This window comes from Podarcis tiliguerta (genome assembly GCF_965153285.1).
Source record: "Podarcis tiliguerta genome assembly, chromosome: 10".
NCBI classification, from domain to species: Eukaryota; Metazoa; Chordata; class Lepidosauria; order Squamata; family Lacertidae; genus Podarcis; species Podarcis tiliguerta.
Window position 1 is genome coordinate 20,997,396 of NC_139543.1, and position 25,057 is coordinate 21,022,452.

Below are 25,057 nucleotides of genomic sequence, written 5' to 3' on the forward strand. Positions count from 1 at the left end.
AATCACTTGACAGCCCGTTGGGCACTTAATAATTCTAGACGCTTTGCTCCTGATTGGTTTAAAGCACACTGGAAGCTCAAGCCATCTCTCTTTTATGTCTGAGGTATAACCTCTGTTTTCAGAAGGGTTTATATAGCCTCGTCTTATTTGACTTTGTTGTAGCGTTTGTGTTTTAGTAAATGGGAAGCAGACACTGTTATGAGAGGAAGTATTGATTGGCAATAGATATATAACGATTGCCTGTTTCACTGGCAATGATTACTTAGGAGTCCCACTGTGTTCAGCTGAACTTTTTCCCAAGTAAGTGTGCATCGAAGCTTAGTCTTAATGCTTCCCTAGACATTTGGGAAGACCCATTTTTAGTTTAAGAGCAACTTTGATTGTGTTGAAACAAATGACTTGAACTACCTTCTTTTCGGTTTTTTTTCAAGGGCTCCTAAATCGCAAAGTGGGCTGACTCCAACTTTTTGTACTTTCCAAGACTGCATAACACATCTCTTTCTATCCTATATTTGTACTGGCCCATTGGCGAGGGGCTGTGCATGCCTCAGGGTGAGGGAAGCATCAGAACCAGGCAGGCTGGGTGAGGCAGGCAAGCAGAGCAGTGAGGAGATGTGTGGAAAGTCCTCACCCAGCTAACTGAATGCAGTGAAGGCAAACCGTTGTTTTAACAGTAGCACTTCTATGTTGCTTCTGGAGTTCACTGGATCAAACTGACTGAAAATGTTCTTGGGTTATAGGCACAAAATGAGATTGTTAGCAAGTTTAGTGGCCTTTGGGACTGAACTAACACTTAAACCAGAATAATGTTGTTGTTTAGTCGTTTAGTCGTGTCCGACTCTTCATGACTCCATGGACCAGAGCACGCCAGGTACTTCTGTCTTCCACTGCCTCCCGCAGTTTGGTCAAACTCATGCTGGTAGCTTCAAGAACACTGTCCAACCATCTCGTACTTTTATGGTCCTCTTCTCCTTGTGCCCTCCATCTTTCCCAACATCAGGGTCTTTTCCAGCGAGTCTTCTCTTCTCATGAGGTGGCCAAAGTATTGGAGCCTCAGCTTCAGGATCTGTCCTTCCAGTGAGCACCCAGGGCTGATTTCCTTAAGAATGGATAGGTTTGATCTTCTTGCAGTCCATGGGACTCTCAAGAGTCTCCTCCAGACCAAAACCAGAATAATAATAATAATAATAATAATAATAATAATAATAATAATTTATTTCTACCCTGCCCACCTGGCTGGGTTTCCCCAGCCACTCTGGGCAGTTCCTGACAGAATATTAAAAACACAATAAAAGATCAAACATTAAAAACTTCCCTAAACAGGGCTGCCTTCAGATGTCTTCTAAAAGTCAGGTGGTTGTTTATTTTCTTGACATCTGATGGGAGGGCGTTCCACTACCAAGAAGGCCCTCTGCCTGGTTCCCTGTAACTGTTAGGATATTTCCATTCCACCTTAAAAGGGAGCAGGCTTTGTGAGTCACAGAGTCTGCGTATTTCCTGTTCACAGGAAGTTTATGTTTGTACATTGCTTTCGTTTCTCTCTCTGTGCCTGAGACATCGAAGCAGGCAGTCATGTTTTTTCTTTGTTCTGATCAACGCTGAATAAAGTTGTAAATAATGCTCTCCTGAGTGCACCTTTCGTTGTGCGAACTCTGCTGATAGAGCATGCACGAGCTCTGGAATGTGGCAAGCTATTTCTGAGGCTTCGTGTCGCTAATTGACTGATACTGTATCTATGGGAGATCGATGGATCGTCCGGCATCGGCGTGGGGGCATAATGGCCTTTGTCTCCCTGGCAGTATCCCAACAGTAACCTCACTTCTCGCAGGGAGGGAACCGCCAGAAGGCCCTTGGGGCTGGACCTCAGTGTCCGGGCTGAACGATAGGGGTGGAGATGCTCCTTCAGATATACTGGGCCAAGGCCATTTAGGGCTTTAAAGCTCAGCACCAACACTTTGAATTGTGCTTTGTAAAGCAGCTTGCACACCCTCCAACAATTCCTCAGATGAAAATAGGGACATTTCTCAATCCCGCGCCCAACTGACCCTCTTCAAACCCCCATTTCCCCCCACACCTCATCATTAGTTTTATGAATCTGTAGGTCATGCAGGCAAACAAAGCAGATGTATAGGTGTTCCTTTGGGAGGGTCAGTAATTAGCTTTGCAGATGTATAGGCCTGAGGTACTGGTATTTCCTGAGGGCCACATATGAAAAGTGACAGGATAAGCTGTCTTCCTCCTTTCCTTTTCTTCTTTGCCAGGTCATTCCTACATCCAGATCTTTAAATCCCACTGAGCCTTTTGCACTGTTTCAGATATCTCAGATAAAATATCTGCGATCAAAATCTCAGAAATACATTCAAATGACCTTAAAACCAGTTTTGCAACTGTGATTTACATGGAGAGCTCGTTTTTCTAAATTAGATACGATAGCTGAGAGAGAACTGTGAAATAAATAGCATTTTCAGCAACTTTTACCAAAGAAAAAAGAATCAATAGATCTGAACACCATGGCAACAGAAGAGTATTTTGAGCCTGATAACTGACATCCATAATGGCATCAATCCCTTTGAAAGTCTTGTGGGCTCTTGCTGCTTCTTTTTCCAGCTATCTGTCCAGTCTGTTTCTCATTAAGGTAAATAAAAATTGAGTACCCTGCTAGGGTTTTCAGAGATGCAATAACTTTTAGAAATGGCTTATTGAATCATACTATGTGCTTCCTGAGGGACTCGGGTGGCACTGTCGGTTAAACCACAGAGCCTAAGGCTTGCTGATCAGAAGGTCAGCAGTTCGAATCCCCACGAAAAGGTGAGCTCCCATTGTTCGGTCCCTACTCCTGCCAACCTAGCTGTTCGAAAGCACGTCAAAGTCCAAGCAGATAGATAGGTACCGCTCCGGTGGGAAGGTAAACAGTGTTTCCATGCACTGCTCTGGTTCGCCAGAAGCGGTTTCGTCATGCTGATCACAAGACCCGGAAGCTGTACGCCGGCTCCCTCAGCCAATAAAGCGAGATGAGCGCTGCAACCCCAGAGTCAGCCACGACTGGACCTAATGGTCAGGGGTCCCTTTACCTTTACTTTTATGTTCTTCCTAGGGCAAGATAGGTTTTTAGAGGTACTGTACATTGAATCAATGTACTTATTTTAAAGGCAGTCTAGTTGGGAACTAACAACTGAGATGCTGAGGACTAATTTGAGCATGCCTGGTAGGGTTTTTTATTTTTATTTGAATGGTACACACACACACACACACACATCACCTTTTGATAATCAACTTACCTCAAAAGTGGTTTGCTGTGCAAGATGGCGGGGGCAACAAATTGCAAAATAGAAGTTCCTTGGGCATGCTGAAATCTATGTGCAGTTCTTTGCAGCCCACCGTAAGGCTCCAACCTGCAATCATTTCTAATGCCTGACATTAAAGTACATAAATAAGATTGCTGCATGAATCTGTGTAATTTCAGATTCAAAAGTCACAAAAGGTAAGAGACCTGGAAGGGCTCTTCTGTCTATCACACCACCCCAGTAATTTGAGCACTGTATGAAAGGATCTGAAAGGGAAATCGTAGGAAAGTCCAATACAGTACAGCCTGTTTCTTTAACATAGCTGATTGAATTATTGCTGTTTCAAACTGAGATATAATACTACTAAATTAGTGCCCTGGTTTTATGGCTCAACACCTTATGCCCGTGAGGGGGAAATGGTGGTATGTAATGGCTAGTTATAGATGTTTTTATAGCTTGCATAACTCCCAAACTCCTAAATATAAAGACAAAAGGAGCTACCTTATGCTGAGTAAAACAAATGACTCATCTAAAAAAGCACTGGCTACTACACAGACTCCTAAGTCTTAGGCAGAGATTTATTTATTTCTTTATAACCCTGTCATCTGAGATTCTCCAACTTGCAAAGCGGGTTAATACAAAGAATGTGATGAGACTTCTTTTTGCTGAACTAGTTGAATGTACTTGTCACCAAATTATTTTGAGTTCCAAATACGTACTTCAAAAAGTTAGGACTCCCAAGTGAACATGTTTTGATGCCCTTTCTGAGAAACTACCGCACCAGAATAAGTGAGGTTTACAACTGTAACAGGTCAACATTTCAGTGAATCTGGGGCAGTTTAATTTTGACCCTCCTTTGGGAGGGTCAGGATTTAGCTTTGCAGATGTATAGGCCTGAGGTACTGGTATTTCCTGAGGGCCACATATGAGAAGTGACAGGATAAGCTGCCTTCCTCCTTTCCTTTTCTTCTTTGCCAGGTCATTCCTACATCCAGATCTTTAAATCCCACTGAGCCTTTTGCACTGTTTCAGATATTTCGGATAAAATATCTGCGATCAAAATCTCAGAAATATGTTCAAATGACCTTAAAACCAGTTTTGCAACTGTGATTTACATGGAGAGGCTGCAAGTGTGATTACCTGTGCAGGGATATGAATAAGAAATAAAAGAATAGAAAGAATAACAATTGGGCAATTTTGCGAGTTTTGTATGTGGAGTTATGATGGAACTGGAAATATTGAACTTGGCAATGTAAACCACTATCTGCAGAACTTAATATAAAGAAATTTGTGGCAGAGGTATCTGAGATAAAAATAGATTAAAAAGGGGGGAGAAAACTTAGAAGATCAATAGCAATCACTCAGGGTTTTTATGCTCAGTCGAGAAGAGGCTGGAGGAGCACAAGTATGAAAATATGGCTCTTAATATTCAATAAAAGGCCTGTGCATTTACTGAAGAATCTACAAGCATATTAACTTGACATCACTGACGAGTAGAAAATGAATTGCTGAGGGTGAAGTTTGCTGAGAGTATATTTATTATAATAACCTGTTGAAATGAATCTTTGCCTTGCTTAGCATATAAAGATCCCACCCCCCTTGGGAAGGCTAAACAGCAAGAAAGGCTCTTCTTTATCATTACAGCCAATTCAGCATTTTCAGAGTACATCATTGTACAACCAGACCAGGGATGTGTTGCAATGTGTAGGAAATGCTATCATTTGGGAGATTTTTTTGCAGAGAGACACCCTAGAAGCACTTGCCTGTATCAGGAGAGAAAATATGAATTGTCACGCAGTACGTATAGAATGTACAGTGGTGCCCCGCAAGACGAATGCCTCGCAAGACGGAAAACCCGCTAGACGAAAGGGTTTTCCGTTTTGGAGGTGCTTCGCAAAACGAATTTGCTATGGGCTTGCTTCGCAAGACGAAAATGTCTTGCGATTCCTGGGTTCCCCCCCCCCTCCCAGCCTTTTTCCCAAGCCCCTAAGCCGCTTAACAGCTGTTCGCTAAGCCGCTGAACAGCTGATCTAAGCCGCTGAACAGCTGATCTAAGCCGCTAATAGCCTTTTAGCAGCTAATCCGCTAATCCCTTAAGCCTTTAATAGCCGCTAATAGCCTTTTAGCAGCTAATCCGCTAATCCCTTAAGACTTTAATAGCCGCTAATAGCCGCTAAACCGCTAATAGCGCTAATCCGCTAATGGGCTTGCTTCGCAAGACGAAAAAAACCGCAAGACGAAGAGACTCACGGAACGGATTCTTTTCGTCTTGCGAGGCACCACTGTATAGTACGTATAGCAGGGGTACCTTTACCTTTACCTTTTTACGTATAGAATAGTAGGGCAAATTTAACTGTACTGAATTTAACTGTATTGCAATAGATTGTTAAATAATCTAAAACAGTCAGTCTCGAAAGCATGGGCTTTTTAAAAGCAGCAGTTATCATGCATCCCATTTAGAAAAGGAACAGCTCACCCAGCCCCATGACTCTGATTGCAAACGATTAATACGGAAACCCAGTTCAGTACCTGTGAGTTCTGAATGCATAAAGGGGTTCTCTAAAATAGCCCTGGCTAGTCCTGCCTCTAAGCCTAGATTTATGTGTTGGCCGTGCTCCCTGGCTGGTGTGAAATTAGGGGCCTAAATGGGATCCTCATAACAGAGGGTCCTGGTTGTGCTCGGGCCCCGGGGCTCACCCCCTAAAGGGATAAATTGGTGGAGGGAGTAGCAGGAAGTCCTGGCTTTTGCCCTGGGATCACGCCAGCCTGTTTTAGCCAATCGCCAGAGGGTGGCATGATCCCAGGGGCTTTAAAATTGGCAGTGTGACGCAAGCAGGGGCACTTGCATTGCGCTGCCGAATACCCTCCCTCCCTCCCTAGTTTTAGATAGAGTCGCTTGGCCTTGCTTTGGTTTGGGTCGCCTGTTTTGGAACAGGGGCTGGGTGGGATTTTTTTCCATTTGGCAGATTGCCTTTAGCTATTTGGTTTTCGCCTACCCCTTAGCAAATCATCACAACTTGTAAGGTGGCACTTAGACCTTGGCTCTGTTGGATTGTGGGGAGGGGCGGGGCGGCCATTACCTGCCCCTCCAGGAATTGGGTATTCCGTTAAAGGAATCTGGGGGTCCTGGATCTCATCCAAAGTCTGCTTGAGGGGCTAGGGCCATGCCAGAACCACAGGAACCCCGGGATGAGCTTCGGTTGCTCCTCATTGACCTTGCTCCCTCATTTGGTTTACCCCATTGGATGATCACCCAGAGAGGTGGAGTCAATTATAGTGGGGAGTCAATCCCTAAGCCAATACCGCTCACGTGACTGTATTTCAATAAAGTTGTGGCCAAAAATTTGCCCAAAAACTTAAAACTAAAATAAGTGTCTGTGTGAAGTTATTTTGGGGGGTTGGTCCTGGGGCCTCGAGGCACAAACATGTATAGGTATACAGACATCAAGTGGGGGTTCATGTCTTCATGGAGGAAGCCCTTTAAAGTTTTGTTTCCTTTGAATGAGAATGCACAAAAGACTTTTGGTAAATATTTGTAAGAGGGCTGGACCTACCATTAGGCAGATCAAAACAGCCACCTCAGGCAGCTGATTTTGGATGCCATGATAAGGCGGCAAAATCAATAGCTATTCTTTGGTATGTCATCCACAACATCAGCTGCCCGTTCACCGGCACATCTTCGAATGTGACATATGCGTTCTACATGGAGCGAAAACGTCAGTGTCTGTGTGAAAAGGCAAAAGGGCACAAATCTGACATCAGAAATCACAATATTTAAAATCCAGTGGGGGGAATGTTTGATCTTCCCAGGATGCTCTGTAACCGATCTTCTTGAACCAAGAAACTTCAAAGGGAGGCTGCAGTGTGAAGCCACTGAATTGTGATTCATGAAGAGGTTCTGGCCCTCCCATGAGGCAAGATGAAGCGGCACTTGGGTGGGTGCCCCACTTGCGCCACTGCCTCTGTCGCAAGCACAGAAGCAGTGCTACTTTCGGATGAGATCCGGCAAGATCTTGGGGAGCACATGAAACCTTGTGATATTCTGAGGAACAGGCTTATGTTCCACAAAACAACTGTTTTGCGAATGACCGCTATTGATAACATAATTACCTGTACTTTTGATATTTCATTTCCCTCTATTCTCACTGTTCGCAATTTTCCCTCAGAAAAAAACACTTTAAACATCTGAAGTGAACTGTAGCCCATGAAAGCTTATGCCACAATAAATGTGTTAGTCTTTAAGGAGCCACAAAACTCTCCAACAGGCCAACATGGTCACCCTTCTAGATACAGTGGTGCCTCGCAAGACGAAAAGAATCCGTTCTGTGAGTCTCTTCGTCTAGCAGTTTTTTCGTCTTGCGAAGCAAGCCCATTAGCGGATTAGCACTATTAGCGGTTTAGCGGCTATTAGCGGCTATTAAAGGCTTAAGGGATTAGCGGATTAGCTGCTAAAAGGCTATTAGCAGCTTAGTGCCTTAGATAAAGGGGGTAGGGAGCGGGGAAAAAACCCCCAGGAATCGCAAGACATTTTCGTCTTGCGAAGCAAGCCCATAGCAAATTCGTCCTGCGAAGCACCTCCAAAACGGAAAACCCTTTCGTCTAACGGGTTTTCCGTCTTGCGAGGCATTCGTCTTGCGGGGCACCACTGTATAGTATTTTTCCTGTGGGGTGAGAGGGTGGGGACAGATGCAGGAGGCATATTTATACAAGTTGTATAAATCCTATTTGCTTTTCAGACTTGCCATTTGTTTCTCTTGCACCCAAAGATACACCCTGCTCCCCTGCAGAGCGCTGATTTCGCACCCCAACTGTGCAAACGAACTACCATTCAATAAACTATGTCCTGTCCATTGGCTCCCATTGAGAGAATTTTACCCAAGCATCTTTATTAGTAAGCAATCTGCTTTGCATAGGATGGCCTGTCAGCAGCTATCACACCATCGTCACAAGATGCACCTTTGCAGCCCCAGCTGCAATAAACCATGTCTCTCTGGTATTGGTCTCTATAGCCACAGCAGGCGCTGTGACTCTCCAATGGTTTGACTTTACCCCCAATGATGCATTCTCCCATTGTCTCTTGAGACAGACAGATGCCAACACCTTTCCCAGGATGTTCACTGCATACTTGTAGCCTGATATTAAGATGTCATTGCCTAGAAACAAGGCAAAGGAACACTAAACACTGAATATTACATTTCTTTTACAAGATCAGTTTCCATGGAAATGAAGGGTTTACCTCCCTCCCCCCCCCCCACCTTCTCTCTGCAGTAGGGCTTGATTCAAGCAAGTATAACATAAACTTGTATTTTTAAAATAAGCAACACTTGGGAAGCAATGCTTAGTATTATAAGAGTGCTGACTTATCACATATGTGTTCTTCCTTTTTCTACACAGCTCAGGGAAGTGTGTGTCAGGTTTTGCCCAGCTGTACTTTTGGAATAAAACCATGAGATAGGTGAGGTTGAGTGTGACTGGTCCAAAGTCAACTAATGGTTTTCATGACTGAGCATAAAACCAAATCTCCCTAGCTTAAGTCCAACAGACTGCCACACTGACCATGTTAACTTTGTGTGGATTGATTTTTTTGCCTGTCGTTCCACCAAGGAGTTCCTAGTTACCTATATGGTTCCCCCATCCCTTGCATTTTATCTTTGCAACAACTATGAGAGGTGGGTTTAGCTGAAAAACTGCTTATTGCCCATTCCAGTGAACTTCACAGCTGAAGAAAACAAAATTAGGAGTTAATTTTCATAGTGGGGCTGTTTTTTTGGGGGGGGGGGACCAACCTCCTTTTGTCAGCATCTTGAAATATCAGTGGAATCTACATGCATATAAAAACCAGTCTGAAAATGCTTTTTTTAAAAGCGTTTATTAAAAAATTGAATTTTCCATAAGGCTCACCATCTAGTGTCGCATTGTATATTGCACTTAAAACTCACTTAAAATGTTTTATTTGCAGCTTTATAGCTGAGTCAATCTCCTTTGTTTAGGGTTCATTTTAGATGCTCACCTTTTTTTGCATTTTTTGTTCATGCTCACTTTTGGCCACCTGGTATGTTGGCCAAAGGTGAATGCAATCCTTGCACCCCAAAAAGCTAGCCACTCCTTTCCTACAGAATCTCTGGACTCACATAGTAGCTCTGGAAACTTGGTGCTCTTGATCCCAGAAGATTTCCTATAGCGATAATGCTGATCTTCCTAACTACCTGGTTCCATAGTTTGCACATCTTTCCAACTTCTGCTTCTTGGTTGTGTCACAACCATTCCCCAGAGAAGTTACTCTGGCTTAAAATGTAAAATGAGCTCCTGCTCCTGTATCATCTGCATTCAGCAAACCAGGACCCCATGGACAATTGCTTTGTTATTCAATGCTAGCTAGAAGTGGATATAGCTCCATTTCCTTGATTTGTTTCTTGCCAATATTTTACGTGATGATTATCTGCAGCCTAGATATAAAATCTCCATTCGTTCCCAGGTTTGTATGATGAAGGAGAAAGTTGAACCTCCATGTGGCTGGTGCTCAGAGGTGGGTGCAGTTCAGCTGAAACCAAGTTACAATTCCCAAATAGTAATGCGATAATGTGCATGTGTGTAGCACCATCCTAGACAGCATTTTAAAAAGTAGAGACATCACCTTGCCAACAAAGGTCCGTATAGTAAAAGCTATGGTTTTCCCAGTAGTGATGTATGGAAGTGAGAGCTGGACCATAAAGAAGGCTGATCGCCGAAGAATTGATGCTCTTGAATTATGGTGCTGGAGGAGATTCTTGAGAGTCCCATGGACTGCAAGAAGATCAAACCTATCCATTCTTAAGGAAATCAGCCCTGAGTGCTCACTGGAAGGACAGATCGTGAAGCTGAGGCTCCAATACTTTGGCCACCTCATGAGAAGAGAAGACTCCCTGGAAAAGACCCTGATGTTGGGAAAGATGGAGGGCACAAGGAGAAGGGGACGACAGAGGACGAGATGGTTAGACAGTGTTCTCGAAGCTACAAACATGAATCTGACCAAACTGCGGGTGGCAGTGGAAGACAGGAGTGCCTGGCGTGCTCTGGTCCATGGGGTCACGAAGAGTCGGACACGACTAAATGAGTAAACAACAACAACAAGTAGCACCATCAGCATCCATGCACCAGCATGATGACTCAGGAAAGTGCTCATAGAAAGTTTCTGTGCCTGAGAAAGTTCAGAAGTAGTAAACCACTTTCAAATCAAACTGAAGAGGAGCTCATCTAGCAGTGGTAACACTCTTGTGGGAATGCTGAAGATCTCACAAGTCAAATCACACACTGCAGCTGCTTGTGGTGGCAAACGGATTTGTGTCCGTCCAGCTTTCTTTTGTTTCAGAGTTAAGCATGTGCACATGAGATAAGCATGCATTTGGAGCAGAGCAAGAGGAGAGGGCTGAATTTTGTCTCCCCAAGGGACCTTAATTCTCCATAAGAAGAGAGGGCAGTCGTGACTCCATCAGACCATCACCATTTGCCGTGTGATGCTGTAACAAGCTACACAACAGGAGCGTTCTCAGGAATTGGTTGTCTTTATTCTCTTAACCCAAGGGGATTTTTGTTCTAAATCCAGCTTTCACCAAGGAGTTTTTGTACAACACCCACGTCTGCTAAAGACTTCAGGCAAAGACTATACACTCTTTGTTCTTTTGTGTAACACCTTGCCTTGGAAACCGCAAAAGGAGTATAATTCAGATCAAGCTATTGGCACATATATTCTTCTGCTTATGCAAAAGGCTTGCTTCAATTCAGGCAATACAATTACTTTATAGAGCAAAAAGCTTATAGCCATTTCTTGGGGAATGATATGGACCGTAAACAAGTACCGTAGTTCCTTGACACTCAATAATTACCTGGAAATAACCATTTCTCATCACATGCTAATAGCACCAATCTGCTAGCAAGTACAAAGTTTTAGTCAGCCTAGTTGTATAGAAACAAGGACACAGCAAAATATAGCGGATACTGACCGAAATGCTACCCTATCCTACAAAATAGATTTTTAAAAATCTGAGACGTGTAATTTGCTTTCAGACGGTCTTAAAACTAGGAGGAGGAAAGTAAATTAGATGACTACAATTTGTTTAAGTCCTGCCTAGATGACACATGAGATTATGAAATATTTATCTCACTGTGCCACCAGCTAGGCGAAGCACTCAGAGCTGGTAAAACAAAAATCCTTAATGATCAGGATGAAATAAGCACTTTGCTCCATTTCAAAAGAATTCAGCAGTTCTGTTCTGAATAGCTCACAATCAAGAACACAACAATCTGGGAACATTTCTTTGTACATGAGCTTTGGTGGAAATTTCAGCTTTGTTTACCACTTCAAGTTAACAATGCAAAGCTTAAAGGCCAGATGTGAACACAGAAAAAGGTTACAGGATGTCAAATACTGATGCATCTGCCTTTCAGGACATCTGTCATGAAGGCATTTGCAAAGATCAAGATAGTTCCATCATATATTTTCATTCATTAGTCATAAACACTAAATACTTTACTAGCTAATCAGCTAGTCTTCTGAACAATTTATGTGCACTCCATGCCATATTCCTAAAGTTTAGAATATGCCACAAAGGTCTGTAAAAGTTGCAGTTTTATGACCCTGAAACTCTTAACTAACAACAAGGTGAAAAGGCAAAGAATAAAAAAAAATCATGAGATTGTGAATCAAATTGAAGTTGAAAATAAATATGCACGTTCTTTGATTGCCTCTTTTAACAATTTATTTTATTAGAGAGTACAGGAGATAGGAGACTGTAATCAGGTAGATTAATAAGCAGTCTATTTTCTCAGCGACTGTCTCACAAGGTGCCACCATAAGAATATTTAAGCAAGAGTGCAATGACTTTTGGAGAAAAAAATAAACTTACTTTCCTCTAAAAGCCGTGAGAGGACAACCTACAGTACATTGAGGCAATTCAAGTTAAATAAGATTCTACAGAGATTAACAGGTGCTCAGCCTTCTGTGTGCAAGCATGAAAAAATAACTTTTGGAGGAGGGTGGTGGGAGCCTAATTACTTTGAGAGAAAATCCTCCTTTGCACACAGAAGGGTGACCACATGTTAGCTCCAATTTATGCTGATCCTTGCACAGCGTATAGTTGGAGTGTGCCTTATTTGCTGAGTGGCTTCATGCCTCAGGCAGTTTTCTAAGCCAGGCCCTGGCCATTTACTTCACCTGGAAGAAAATCCACATGGAAAACAGTATCAAGCTGGGGAATGGTACTTGTATACACCTTGGGGAATGGAACTGGTATTATCTCCCAGTTATGGACAACAGACTAGAAGCTAATGATATAGATTCTTGCCCCATGTGTGCAGCAGGAATGTGAAATGAAATTGCACAGGACAACCTATGCAGTGGCGGAGACCTGCAAATAAAATAATAATAATCTGCCTGGTGTACCGGTATTTAGGTTTCCAGATTGCAGAATCCTAAATCAGGCCATTCTCATTCATGAATGTTACTTTCTGAAAAACCCTTCAAGCCCAAGACTAGTCGAATCTGAAGACTACATTGGGACATATGCAGTCATATGTCTCCTATGTTCCATCGAGTGAGACATGGGGGAAGATAGATACTCCTCCCCCCCCCAAAAAAAACCCCCTCCACATTCCTCTAACTAAGCTCACAGCAAGAGATCTGAATTCTATTACTGACGTTTGTGAGATCTGGCCTGCTAAACTGCAACAATGAGATTGTGCCTGGGAATTATATCATTGCATGTGCCCACTTTCCCCAAGCAATGAAAAAGTGGGCAGCTAAGGTGGGCAGAGTCATTTTTCTTTCAATGGAAGGATCACTGGAGACTTAAGGTGGTTTGTAAAAATTGGTTTTATTTGCAGATATGTAGGCTGAGTACAGGATGCGGGTGGCGCTGTGGGTTAAACCACAGAGCCTAGGGCTTGCCGATCAGAAGATCGGTGGTTTGAATCCCCGTGATGGCGTGAGCTCCTGTTGCTCAGTCCCTGCTCCTGTCAACCTAGCAGTTCGAAAGCATGTCAAAGTGCAAGTAGATAAATAGGTACCACTCTGGTGGGAAGGTAAATGGCATTTCCGTGCGCTGCTCTGGTTCACCAGAAGCGGCTTAGTCATGCTGGCTACATGACCTGGAAGCTGTACGCCGGCTCCCTCGGCCAATAAAGCGAGATGAGTGCCGCAACCCCAGAGTCGGTCACGACTGGACCCAATGGTCAGGGGTCCCTTTACCTTTACCTTTACCTTAGGCTGAGCATAGGTGAAGAGCAACTCCATGACAACCCCCGTCAGCACAGCCAATGGTCAGAGAGGATAGCAGCTTGGGGAAGGCAGGGTTATGAGACAGGAGAAGGATTATCTGTATTAGAATTTACTCAGTGGTGGGGCATCTGCTTTGCTTGCAGAAGTTCCCAAATCAAGTCCTTGACTTCTCCACCCAGGGCTGGGGATATCCCTTGTCACTGTCCTCTTTCCACCATCTTGAGTTGAGGGACCAACTAACAACTGTGCAAGTCTTGGAAGTTAAGATCCGAAGTGGCATTTTTGTTCCTGAGGCTGTAGATTGTTTTCTTCCCACTTAGTATCTCACCATTATGCCTTGAACTTTGCAAACCGACTGCCTAAGTGGCATCATAGCATATAAAGTAGCTTTGCCAACATGTTTCGTGTTACTATTCAGAGGTTGACAAGTTTCCCCACTTTAAGAGTACAGGTGTTTTTTGTGTGTGTGGCTTTTTCTTTTAATGCTCTCAGAGCTGTAATCTGGTTTGGACGTTTATTGGTGCCTGTTCTCCCTTGGGTTCCTGTGTCCCAACTTTGACATGACAATCATTTGACTCAGACCAGAAGGGATTGGGAAGATTTATTAGTCTCATGTGAATAAGGGAGAGTTTAATGACACAGGCTACTGCACATTATAATCTTGCTCAAGCTCAATGTGACCTAAAAGCTCAAGTTAAATATTAGCATTTGGGGGGACGACTCTCATTTGGATGTCAAGGTTCTTTCTGATCTGAAAGAACTGTCTGTGGCTCTGATAGATCACAGCAGTCCTGTAAGAAACACTGGTTAATTCTGCAAGTTAAAGGAGCTTAAAGAAACATCTAGATTTAAATCATTCTAATGGGACATTTCCCCCCAGCCTCAGGATTACCCATAGCAGGGATTCCTGTGCCAAAATACTAATTAGTTTGTGTGTGGTATATCTGAGAGCCCTGTGCAAAAGGGGAGAGGTGTGGCAAATGGTAGCTTTTTTGCTCTCCTCTGCAATTGGGAAGAGGGAAGGGGAAAGATACCCTTTGAAAACATTGCCTGCATGCCAGCCAGGGTTGGGGTTTCAAAACTCAACTACAAGATGAAGAACTTCCTGGTCACTGGCTTAGGGCGTAGGAGACATGTTATTTCCTAACAGCCTTTCTAAGATCATTCTCAGTTTTGGAGATTTGAATTGTGATAGTGGTAAGAAACTGGGTTCCACCACTGCCGTCTGTAACTTCCACAATCCAAAGGTTTTCTGAAAGCTTCTCCAAAGTTGAGGCTGAGTTGAGAAGTTTGCATGCTTTGTAACAGAGAATTAACTAAATGGTTGCCAAGTGACTGTCATGTTAGTTTGTGCACCTCTAAGGGCAAGGCAAAAATATTGTTGCGTGCACCGATCTTCTCGAGATTCCAGGAATAGGAGAGAGAGCACTGGTGACTTAACAGATTTTTGGAAATATTTGCATTGCTTACAAATACATACTACTCAAATCATAGACTGGACCATCCAATCTAATTAGATTACCATGTCTCACTTGATGCAGGAAATCCAGAGCTAGATATCCTCAACGGATGGCTAGCCAGCCTTTACTTGAACACCTCTATAATGGTGGAGCCCACTACCTCACTACTTTGATTCCATATAAAAGTACAGCATAATCTCTCTACTTGTTCCAAACTTCAGGCTGCTCTTACACACACTATCCCCTCGTGTGTGTGTGTGTGTGTGTGTGAGAGAGAGAGAGAGAGAGAGAGAGAGAGAGAGAGAGAGAGAGAGAGCTTCCCTTAGTTCTGATGGGTATTTCATTCAAACAGAAGGATGGGAGAGATTGCTGATCAACAGCCCAGAGTAGTTGGTTAATGGGGTTGGGAGAAGTTTGGGAGATAGTTGACAATCTCCCCAACAAAAGGAATGATTGGCTGACCACCATATACAGTGGCACCTTTGTTCTCAAACTTAATCCGTTCTGGGAGTCTGTTCGACTCCCGAAACCGTTCAAAAACCAAGGCACGGCTGCAGGAGCTTTCTGTACTCAATTGGAAGCCGTGTCGGATGTTTGGCTTCCATAAAACATTGGAAAACCAGAACACTTACTTCCGGGTTTGCAGCATTTGGGAGCCGATTTGTTCGACAACTAAACTGTTGAGAACCAAGGTATTGACTTTCCCATTTCCTAATGGTCGTGGAGTTAAGTCCTTTACTGTCATGAGCTCCATGGCCCCATCTGGAGCAGGCATGGATTGGCAGTCTCAGGCTATTAAAGATGAGGAGGAAGAATCAGAAGGGAGAGTGAATTGTGGGAGCTGGGGATGGAGGATGGAGGTTCTCCTCCTTCCGTTCCTCCTGTGGAGTGGAGAACTTCATTGGTAAAATCCAAAATAGAAAACATCCAGTGTGTAAGAAGGAGAAGCTATGGGGGATAACTTTAAACAATATTAATTACTACCAACATCATTTTCATAGAGAACTGACGTTGGTGGTGACTGATAATTTGTTAGTCATTTACCTGAGTAGAAATACTCCGGTATCCTTTAATTAAAATCTTTCACCTGCACCATGGTGGGTTTTTGCCCCCCTTTTCCATTTTGTTTACTTAGATGTTAACCTATCAACATCTTGTATAATCCCTCTGTTCTATTCAACGTTTGCCTTCCTTTGTATAAGCAACACTATTATCTCCTTGGGGTTCCAATCACTGCTGACATTATTGGATTTTCTAATGAAAATCCAAGCAATTTAAAACAAAATAAGACCCTGGGTTTCAATTCATTTGGACTCCACTGAATCACACTGAGATGTTTGTGCATGAGTATCTACTCTTGGTTTTTCATTTTTTTTCTGCAGCAGAGTTCCTTTTACAGAGAAGTTTTCCTGCTTATTTTACTTATTTAAGCAACAGCAATAGCAGCATTCCAGCTATCTCTTAGTGAAATTCTCATTACAGGAATAAACACCATTTGGTTCTGTTTCTCAGAGTCTTTATTATTTACAAAAACTTTACACTGGCTATTAATAAAAGAAACAAAACAAATAAAGCAACATAATCTTTTTCTCTATTTAGCCATCCAGCTAAATCACCTAATGCTGACTCATTCACATACTCATTTAGACTGACCCAGACTTAGCTGATTGCACTCCCTGATAAGGACACCTGTTGCTGGGGAAATTCTCCATTGCCTAGCAACTCGTTCAAGGCCATTTGCAAGTTTCTTCTACAATATTCCAACATGAGATAGCTACAAGATTATGTCATTGCTGTTTGTTGCTGTTTGTGTTAGCATTTACTTAGCACTAACAGGAAGAGATTATGTGAATCTCTTTATTCTAAAAAAAATCACCGCATTGTTTTAGGGTGGTGGGGAGATTGAGCTCAGCCTTTCAACATGAACTTCAAAACAACAAGAAATCTGATCCTGGTACCCAGATGGATGAACTTCTGCTAGTACAACTTTAGCCAGCTCTTACTCAAGCTATGCTACATTTCAGTTTGGGATCGCAGTGTACCACACATATACACATCCAGTGCTGGCACTAGATATTTTGCTGCTTAAAATGGAATCCAAATGGTGCTTTCTCCCACTCCCACTTTCTAGGGCAAGCTGCACCATTCATATACCAATTCCTGCTTCCATCAGTTTGCTACATGCCAGAGCCAGCTCTGGGCCTAACCATGCTTCAAGACCGAAAGCCAGTGGAGAAGTTATTGGAACCGGGGCAAGCTTCCTATGCAAGCATCTGCTTCTGTGAGGAGTCTGCTCATGTGAGCAGAATAGCCTAAGGTAACAGGATCTGAGGAACATTGTGGCTCCACATTTGTGATGTAAGGATATCTATTTACCTGGGTGAAATGGCAGCAAGTAACATCTGCACTGCCTGTAAATTAGATGTTTGTTGGTAAACTACGGGGTTGTGGTACAGAGGCAGAAATGCAGCAGCAAAATAATATTAACTGATCCAGATTGAATTTAAACTAATCTAAAAATAAGCCATAAAGATGTGACGATAACAAGTTTTCTTGAACTGTCAAAGATCCATTGTATGAGTCTAATGTTAATTGCTTCAAGCACTTGTTGGAAATGATGCCCTTGAATACAGAGGCAGCTGTTCATTAATAGTCTTGTGATCTCTTGCTTTGCCATTCCCTGTGTGGAGTTTGCTGTTCCCTTTTATCTATATCAGCAGGATGTCCTCTCTTGAGTGCAGAACTAATCATGATATGAGATTTAGAGATTCTTGGTTGGTTGTGTTTTTCTTGCAAATTCTGTGCGATAGAAAAACCCAGTGTTAGTTTATGAGTTAGAATACATCCATGTGAAATGGTTTTTGCATTTAGAGCTGGACAAACAACAAGCAAAGGTGGATGTTTATTCCCAACAAACATTCTGAGAACAAAACGTAACTTGCTTGTGACCAAATACCCTTGACTGAAACAAATGGAAGGCTTGTTAGCTTGTCTCATGACAACAACCCACAGAATCAATTGCAGCGATTCCCTTCCGCTCCCCCTGTCTTTTGCCTCAATACTCTAAAAGAGTAAGACAACCCCAGTCTGCAGATACACAAACACAGCACTGGATGGCATGATTAGCTTTTGACAACACCAGGCATCTGTTTAAGAGAAGGGAGTCTGCATGATTTCTCCCTGCACCTCCAGTTGTTGATTAGTGCTGGCTAAGGCATGTACAGTCTCAGATCAGCATTCTAGAACCATAGATATGGCTCTATCCATATTTCAAATTATTTGTTATCAATCAAACCATGACAGTTGATGGAACCTAGTAACAGATATTCAAGGTCCTTTGGGGCATTGAGGACTTCCTGGAGGATATACGGTAGATTTAGATAAATGGATCCAGATTTTGATGTACAGATTTTGATATGGGACGCGGGTGGCGCTGTGGGTAAAACCTCAGTGCCTAGGACTTGCTGATCGTATGGTCGGCGGTTCAAATCCCCGCAACGGGGTGAGCTCCTGTCGTTCGGTCCCAGCTCCTGCCCACCTAGCAGTCCGAAAGCACTCTTAAGTGCAAGTAGATAAATAGGTACCGCTTTATAGCGGGAAGGTAAACAGCGTTTCCGTGCGCTGCGCTGGTGTTGGCTCGCCAGCTGCAGCTTCGTCACGCTGGCCACGTGACCCGGAAGTGTCTTTGGACGGTGCCGGCTCACGGCCTTTAGAGTGAGATGAGCACGCAACCCTGGAGTCGGACACGACTGGCCCGTACGGGCAGGGGTACCTTTACCTTTACCTTTACCTTTACCTTTACCTTTACCTTTACCTATCAAGAAGGCTGATCACCGAAGAATTGATGCTTTTGAATTATGGTTCTGGAGGAGACTCTTGAGAATCCCATGGACTGCAAGAAGATCAAACCTATCCATTCTGAAGGAAATCAGCCCTAAGTGCTCACTGGAAGGACAGATCCTGAAGCTGAGACTCCAGTACTTTGGCCACCTCATGAGAAGAGAAGACTCCCTGGAAAAGACCCTGATGTTGGGAAAGATGGAGGGCACAAAGAGAAGAGGACGACAAAGGACGAGATGGTTGGACAGTGTTCTAGAAGCTACTAATATGAGTTTAACCAAACTGCAGGAGGCAGTAGAAGACAGGAGTGCCTGGCGTGCTCTGGTCCATGGGGTCAAGAAGAGTCGGACATGACTAAACGACTAAACAACAACAGTGTTGATGAATTCAGCTAGAACTCTTCTTACTAAAATATAAGTTCCCAGTTATCACAGTAAATATAAGGTGTTGAATTTCAAGGGTGATTAGCATTGCTGTTTTGCCAAATAACACAGCAAAAAACTATTGTTAGATTGACCTGGCCCTGTCATTCAAATAAGCCCAATTAACTATTAGAAAAGCAACAGCACCATGGAGAGCACCAGTTTTATATTCCTTTGGCACAATCCCCACTGAAATGAATGGCAACTGTGAGTACACTCACAGTGGGTTGTGTGTTTTTGTGTGTAAATATGAATGGCATAGATTGGACTTAACTCAGAACCATATTCCCCGTTGGTAAGGTCTACAAATATATTTACAAATCACAAAACCAATAACAACAGCCGTTTTATTTTATGTGTCTTGGCTCATTGCCATTGTTGACAGCACATATTCAAATGTGTTTAGGATTCAGACCACATATAGAATCTAGGTTCCCTAACACAAAATCTAAAAATTGATGTAAAAAGAGCTGCACAACCCTAAAATACGTAGATGGTACATTTCACGGCTGCTTTGAACACGCACAAAACGGTCGTTGCCCGTATGTAAATATATGTCACAGAATCATAAAGTCATCAAATTGTAGAGTTGGAAGGGACCACTGTGAGAAGTGAGGTTACAGGGAACCAGGCAGAGGGCCTTCTTGGTAGTGGTGCCCACCCTGTGGAACGCCCTCCCATCAGATGTCAAGGAAATTAACAACTACCTGACTTTTAGAAAATATCTGAAGGCAGCCCTGTTTGGGGAAGTTTTTAATGTTTGATTCTATTTCTTATATTCTGTTGGGAAACCCAGCCAGATGAGCGGGGTATTATTATTATTATTATTATTATTATTATTATTATTATTAATATCTTGTCCAACCCCCTGCAATGCAGGAATCTTTTTGCACATTGTTGGGCTCGAACCCACAACCCAGAGATTTAGAGCTGAAGCCACTGTTCTGTTTTCCAAATTGGAGAAGGGTTGAGGAAAGTTCTAGGATTGGGGCTGTTTTCCAAATTGGAGAAGGGTTGAGGAAAGTTCTAGGATTGGGGCTGTTATTCTAGTCCCACTAAACTGGGAGTAAGCCGACCTAAACTCAATGGAACTTGGTACTTAGTAGACATAATACTTTCTGCTGTAGGGCATGTATGTGTTCCTACTGCACTAAGAGCCATTGGATTGACTTGCTTCAGCACTTCACTGATTTATTTAGTGGATTTCCCCCCATTGTTTTTTTGTTAATTAAATATAAATATACATGCATGATATGCTGGTTTGTTTTCATTATGTCTTTCCATAGCAAGGCCCGAGGAAAAGAATGCAATCTGCTGAATGCTGGCTTGAGTGATTTACACCCTGTTCTACATTAACTTACAGTTCATGCCTGACTGATTTTCCTCCGCCTCTCCTAATTGAAGACCGGTCATTTATACTATTTATAATTAGTTAATGTGACAAGGATGTATGTGGTAAACAAAAGGGAGATTAGATTGAAGAAAGCAATGTAGCTAATAGATATCCTTTAATTAAAAATAAACTCTGAGCCATATTTCACACATGCTTCAAAATCATTTTGATCTTTGAGCCTTTTTTATAGTTATAATGATTGTGGAGGAAGAGTAGTAGAAAAAAAATAAAATGGGGAAAGGAACCAGATAAAAGTCCTAAAAGCCCTAAATGGCCTTGGCCCAGTATCCCTGAAGGAGCGTCTCCACCCCCATGGTTCTGCCTGGACACTGAGGTCCAGCGCTGAGGGCCTTCTGGCAGTTCCCTCACTATTAGAAGTGAGGTTACAGGGTACCAGGCAGAGGGCCTTCTTGGTAGTGGCATCCACCTTGTGGAACACCCTCCCGTCAGATGTCAAGGAAATAAGCAACTATCTGACTTTAAAAAGATATCTGAAAGCAGTTTTTAAGTTTTTAAGGTTTGATGTTTATTAGTGTTTTTAATATTCTGTTGGGAGCTGTCCAGAGTGGCTGGGGAAACCCAGCCAGATGGGCGGGGTATAAATAATAAATTATTATTATATTATTCTCATTGTGATCATACAATGTATCCCTCCTCACTTTTACCACTGAAGCTTCAAAAAATTAAGAGACCTCAGCCCATACATAGTGAGGGGGGCTTGATAGTGCTCGCCTGACTGTTGTATCCCATGACTATTGCGCTCCTTTCAATGTGTACATCTGATGCATGTCCTGCCCCGGGTGTTGTGCACCCCACTGGCCCTGCCTCCCACGTCTGTGTGACATTTGAAGGGGGATCTCTGTGTGAATGGTGCTCTCTCAAAAGGGTGGATATCCAATGTACATACAGCTGTATCTCCTTTCAGATGTCATCCTGAATATACACTGTTTGGAGGCAGCTCAGTGGGACATGCAATGGGCATGGGGTTGGTGGGAGTTCTGCCTATCCCCCCCATGTGTTGGATGAACTCCTCCATTTGAGCACTTCTAGGATTGTGCCCATTGCAGCTTTAGCAGTGAATCAGGCCATCAATTCTTCATGTTTTTAAAGTCTCTTTAAACAATTATCCATTGCTTGTCCAATTTTATCCTGCATTCTGAGTGCACAGAAGCTTGGAGTCAGTGAAAGGACATTTCTTAATTTAGCATGTGGTCTTGAAAATGATATTGGCAGTTTCATTTCATCAGACTGTCTGGGTGGCTGAGCATTGCCTGATTAGTTATTACATTACATTATTGATGTTTTGTCACAACACTTTGGAAAGTTAATGCAGGCATGAGAGAGCACCCAAACAACAGTAAGCCTTGCTGTGTTTCTATTAAGCATATCACTTGAGTGTTTGGTGTGTATAGAGAGTGGGACTGTAAAAATCTAGTGAAATTATACTTTTCGGATGGGACTCAGAAGTGATCACCAAGATAATAGATAATAGCATTAAACAACTTTGAGTAAGCCCTTATGTTTAATATTGGTTTACAGTAATGCTTCCCTTATTTGTTTCCCCATGACACATAAAAATGTCATGCCTGCAAATTTACATATCCTGAATACTTATCTCTGTGTGATGCCCATAGTCTCTGTGGGCAACTGTATCTGCAGATGTAATTGTAGCCTCTACAATGTAAAACTCTAGGAAATGTTCTTGTAGCAGCAAGTGGTGAGCCTTTCATCTAAAGACAACAGCCCATCATTAGCTGCTAAAGTGAATCCCTGTGGCATTTTATATCCTTCCTCCACAGAAACTGTTGGTTTACAAGGGTGTGTTGGTGTATTGTCGTTGTTTTAAAAAAATCTTAAGTGTGAACAATCCAACAAAAGTTAGTTGGTTTCTGACTTAAGTCCTCTTTAATGGAACCTAAGCTCAGGCAGAGCTCAAGGTTATGTAAGAAACAGTACTTAATTGTTTAAAGAATTAAACTGCTTAGAGGTTTTATTACAATCAAGCAATATACATATGTTGTGAAACAAACAAATGAAATACAGGCAAATTTAACCAATTGAAGCTCCCTGCTCAGGAGACGGCACACTGAAAGGAAGGAGAAAGACACACCAATCTATGCTCTGTATCAGGTTTTTGTTGTTGTTGTTGTTTAGTCGTTTAGTCGTGTCTGACTCTTCGTGACCCCATGGACCAGAGCACGCCAGGCACTCCTGTCTTCCACTGCCTCCGACAGGCACAGTTAGTTATTCCTCTCTCATGCACAGCAGCTGCTTTCCAACAGTCCTATGCCATTTCTGTGGGTGGGGAGAGGGGTTGGGAGGGAAGGAGAGATAATAAAAATTAGGCATGCATGTTGGGAGGGCCAGTTCTGTGGTTTCCCCCACCCACCCACCTCACCCAATAGCACTATCCCATCCAAGGTGAATGGCACGTCTTCAGGAAATTTCCAGAAGCTTTGACCCACATGGCATAATGTGGTAATGTCATAATCTTCCATGGAAAAAAAGCTTCCTGAGTACTTAGGAGAAACTATACATCCAAACCAACTGAACCATGCAAGGAGATTCTCAGGGTCACACTCAAGGTCATTTCGAGCCAGCGTGGTGTAGTGGTTAAGAGTGGTGGACTTGTAATCTGGTGAAACGGGTTCGATTCCCCGCTCCTCCACATGCAGCTGCTGGGTGACCTTGGGCCAGTCACACTTCTCTGAAGTCTCTCAGCCCCACTCACCTCACAGAGTGTTTGTTGTGGGGGAGGAAGGGAAGAGGAGATTGTTAGCAGCTTTGAGACTCCTTCGGGTAGTGATAAAGCAGGATATCAAATCCAAACTCTTCTTCTTCCCCAAGAACCACAAATGTTTCACTCTCATATTTGTGCTCTGGTTAGCAACTACCAGCACAATTACAACGAGAATGATCCAGGGATTTCTGGCACATACACAAAGCTCCCACATGAGCAAAGTCTTTCCTGTACAGCTCTTTAGGCACGCTGTCACTGATGACATCTCAACGTTCTGGCCGAGCACAGTGCCAGACAGGATGTGTGACACTCAGACGCTGATAGGAGGAGAGAACATTTTCGCAGTTGGAAGATCCTGCGTAAGGAGAAAGGAAAACAACAAGAGCCATCATTGTGTGCGCACACATGAAGATTAAAAGTAGCAGCTAAGCTTATTTTCAATGGAACAAATAGTGCTTTGTCGCTTTACACCAGATGGCACGACTCGTGACCCACCAAGCTGAAAGTAGCCTGTCTGCATATGGAAGCATGTTTGATGCTTGACAGCCCCTATGTTTGTAAAGTCCCAAGCAAGGAGCATAAATGGGAGATTTATCAAGTCTCTGGTGGGCTTCTGGTGGGCTCTGGTTGGACTGATGCAAACCTTTCATAAATTCTGCAGACCTGTTTTATACACTGTGACAAACTGGTGGTCGTTGTTTTAATTTCAGGAAATTCACTTTTTAAAAGGATGATGCTGAGCTGATAGGCAGCTGAGTGCGAAATCTCTGTTAAGGTTTTGCTAAAACCGTGATTTACACTGGGAGTGTGCACCAGCCACAATATTTTACTTGTATCTATCTGTACCTATAGCTTTTATTCTTATAGATATGAGTCTGTACCTATAGTTGTACCCAATCTGTTTAGGAGTCAATCTGTGTCTTTGATCAATTTGATCTATTAAAAATGAAGTTCAGCCATCGTCCCCCTTCATTATAATGGGGGATCAAAAAATAACTACAACTTCTTTTTCCTGTTCATAGAAGCTGATGAAGTTTGTAGCCATGGGAGCTTCTCCAGAGTGGATAAAGTCTGTCAAATTGTAGGTTGTTATATACAGGAGGGTTTGTGCAGGGTTTTGTGTTTATATTTAAAAAAAGAAGTCTCTTTTTATTTTCTGCCAGGTAAGGTCACCCCTCCTGAGGGGGTTGCAGCCTGACAGATTTCATAACTGCAGTGATTCTCCAACAAGGAAAAATGTTACCATTTGAGGGCATGTATAGAAGTGCAGGATTGTGGTGATGGAGAAAAGGATTTATCCAAAGCACAACTCATCCTGGACCATCAAGATTTTTACATGGTGTCAGAGCTGGCTCCGGGTCCCAGCTCACCAAGGACCAACGCTAGCCGATAGTACAGAATCAAAGTCTTTATTGAAGAATAGTCTCCATTTACAAGTCTCAGCGTCCCAGCTCTACGTCTGGACTTTAGACCGGCGAAGCTCTGTCTGGGTCTCCGCCCCCTGTGCACCAGCCCAAGACTCTAATCTTACTCCACCTCTTCCTTCTCTCTCTCTTCCTCTGGGTCTTACTACCCCCCGGGGTCTCATTCCTCCTGGACTCTTCTGACGCAGAGCTTGACCCCTCTGACTCCTCCCCCTCTCTTCGGCGGGCTTTAGGACCTGGCT

The 25,057-nt window shown here is 43.0% G+C and overlaps 1 long non-coding RNA gene across 1 annotated transcript; it reads left to right on the top strand.

The window, feature by feature from the left end:
- The first annotated feature begins 4,136 nt into the window (after nt 1–4,136).
- LOC310658286 lies at nt 4,137–24,725 on the top strand. The gene is made up of 3 exons (XR_014502183.1): nt 4,137–4,262; nt 24,414–24,472; nt 24,555–24,725. It is a non-coding gene; the product is annotated as an uncharacterized lncRNA (long non-coding RNA).
- The last annotated feature ends 332 nt before the right edge of the window (nt 24,726–25,057 follow it).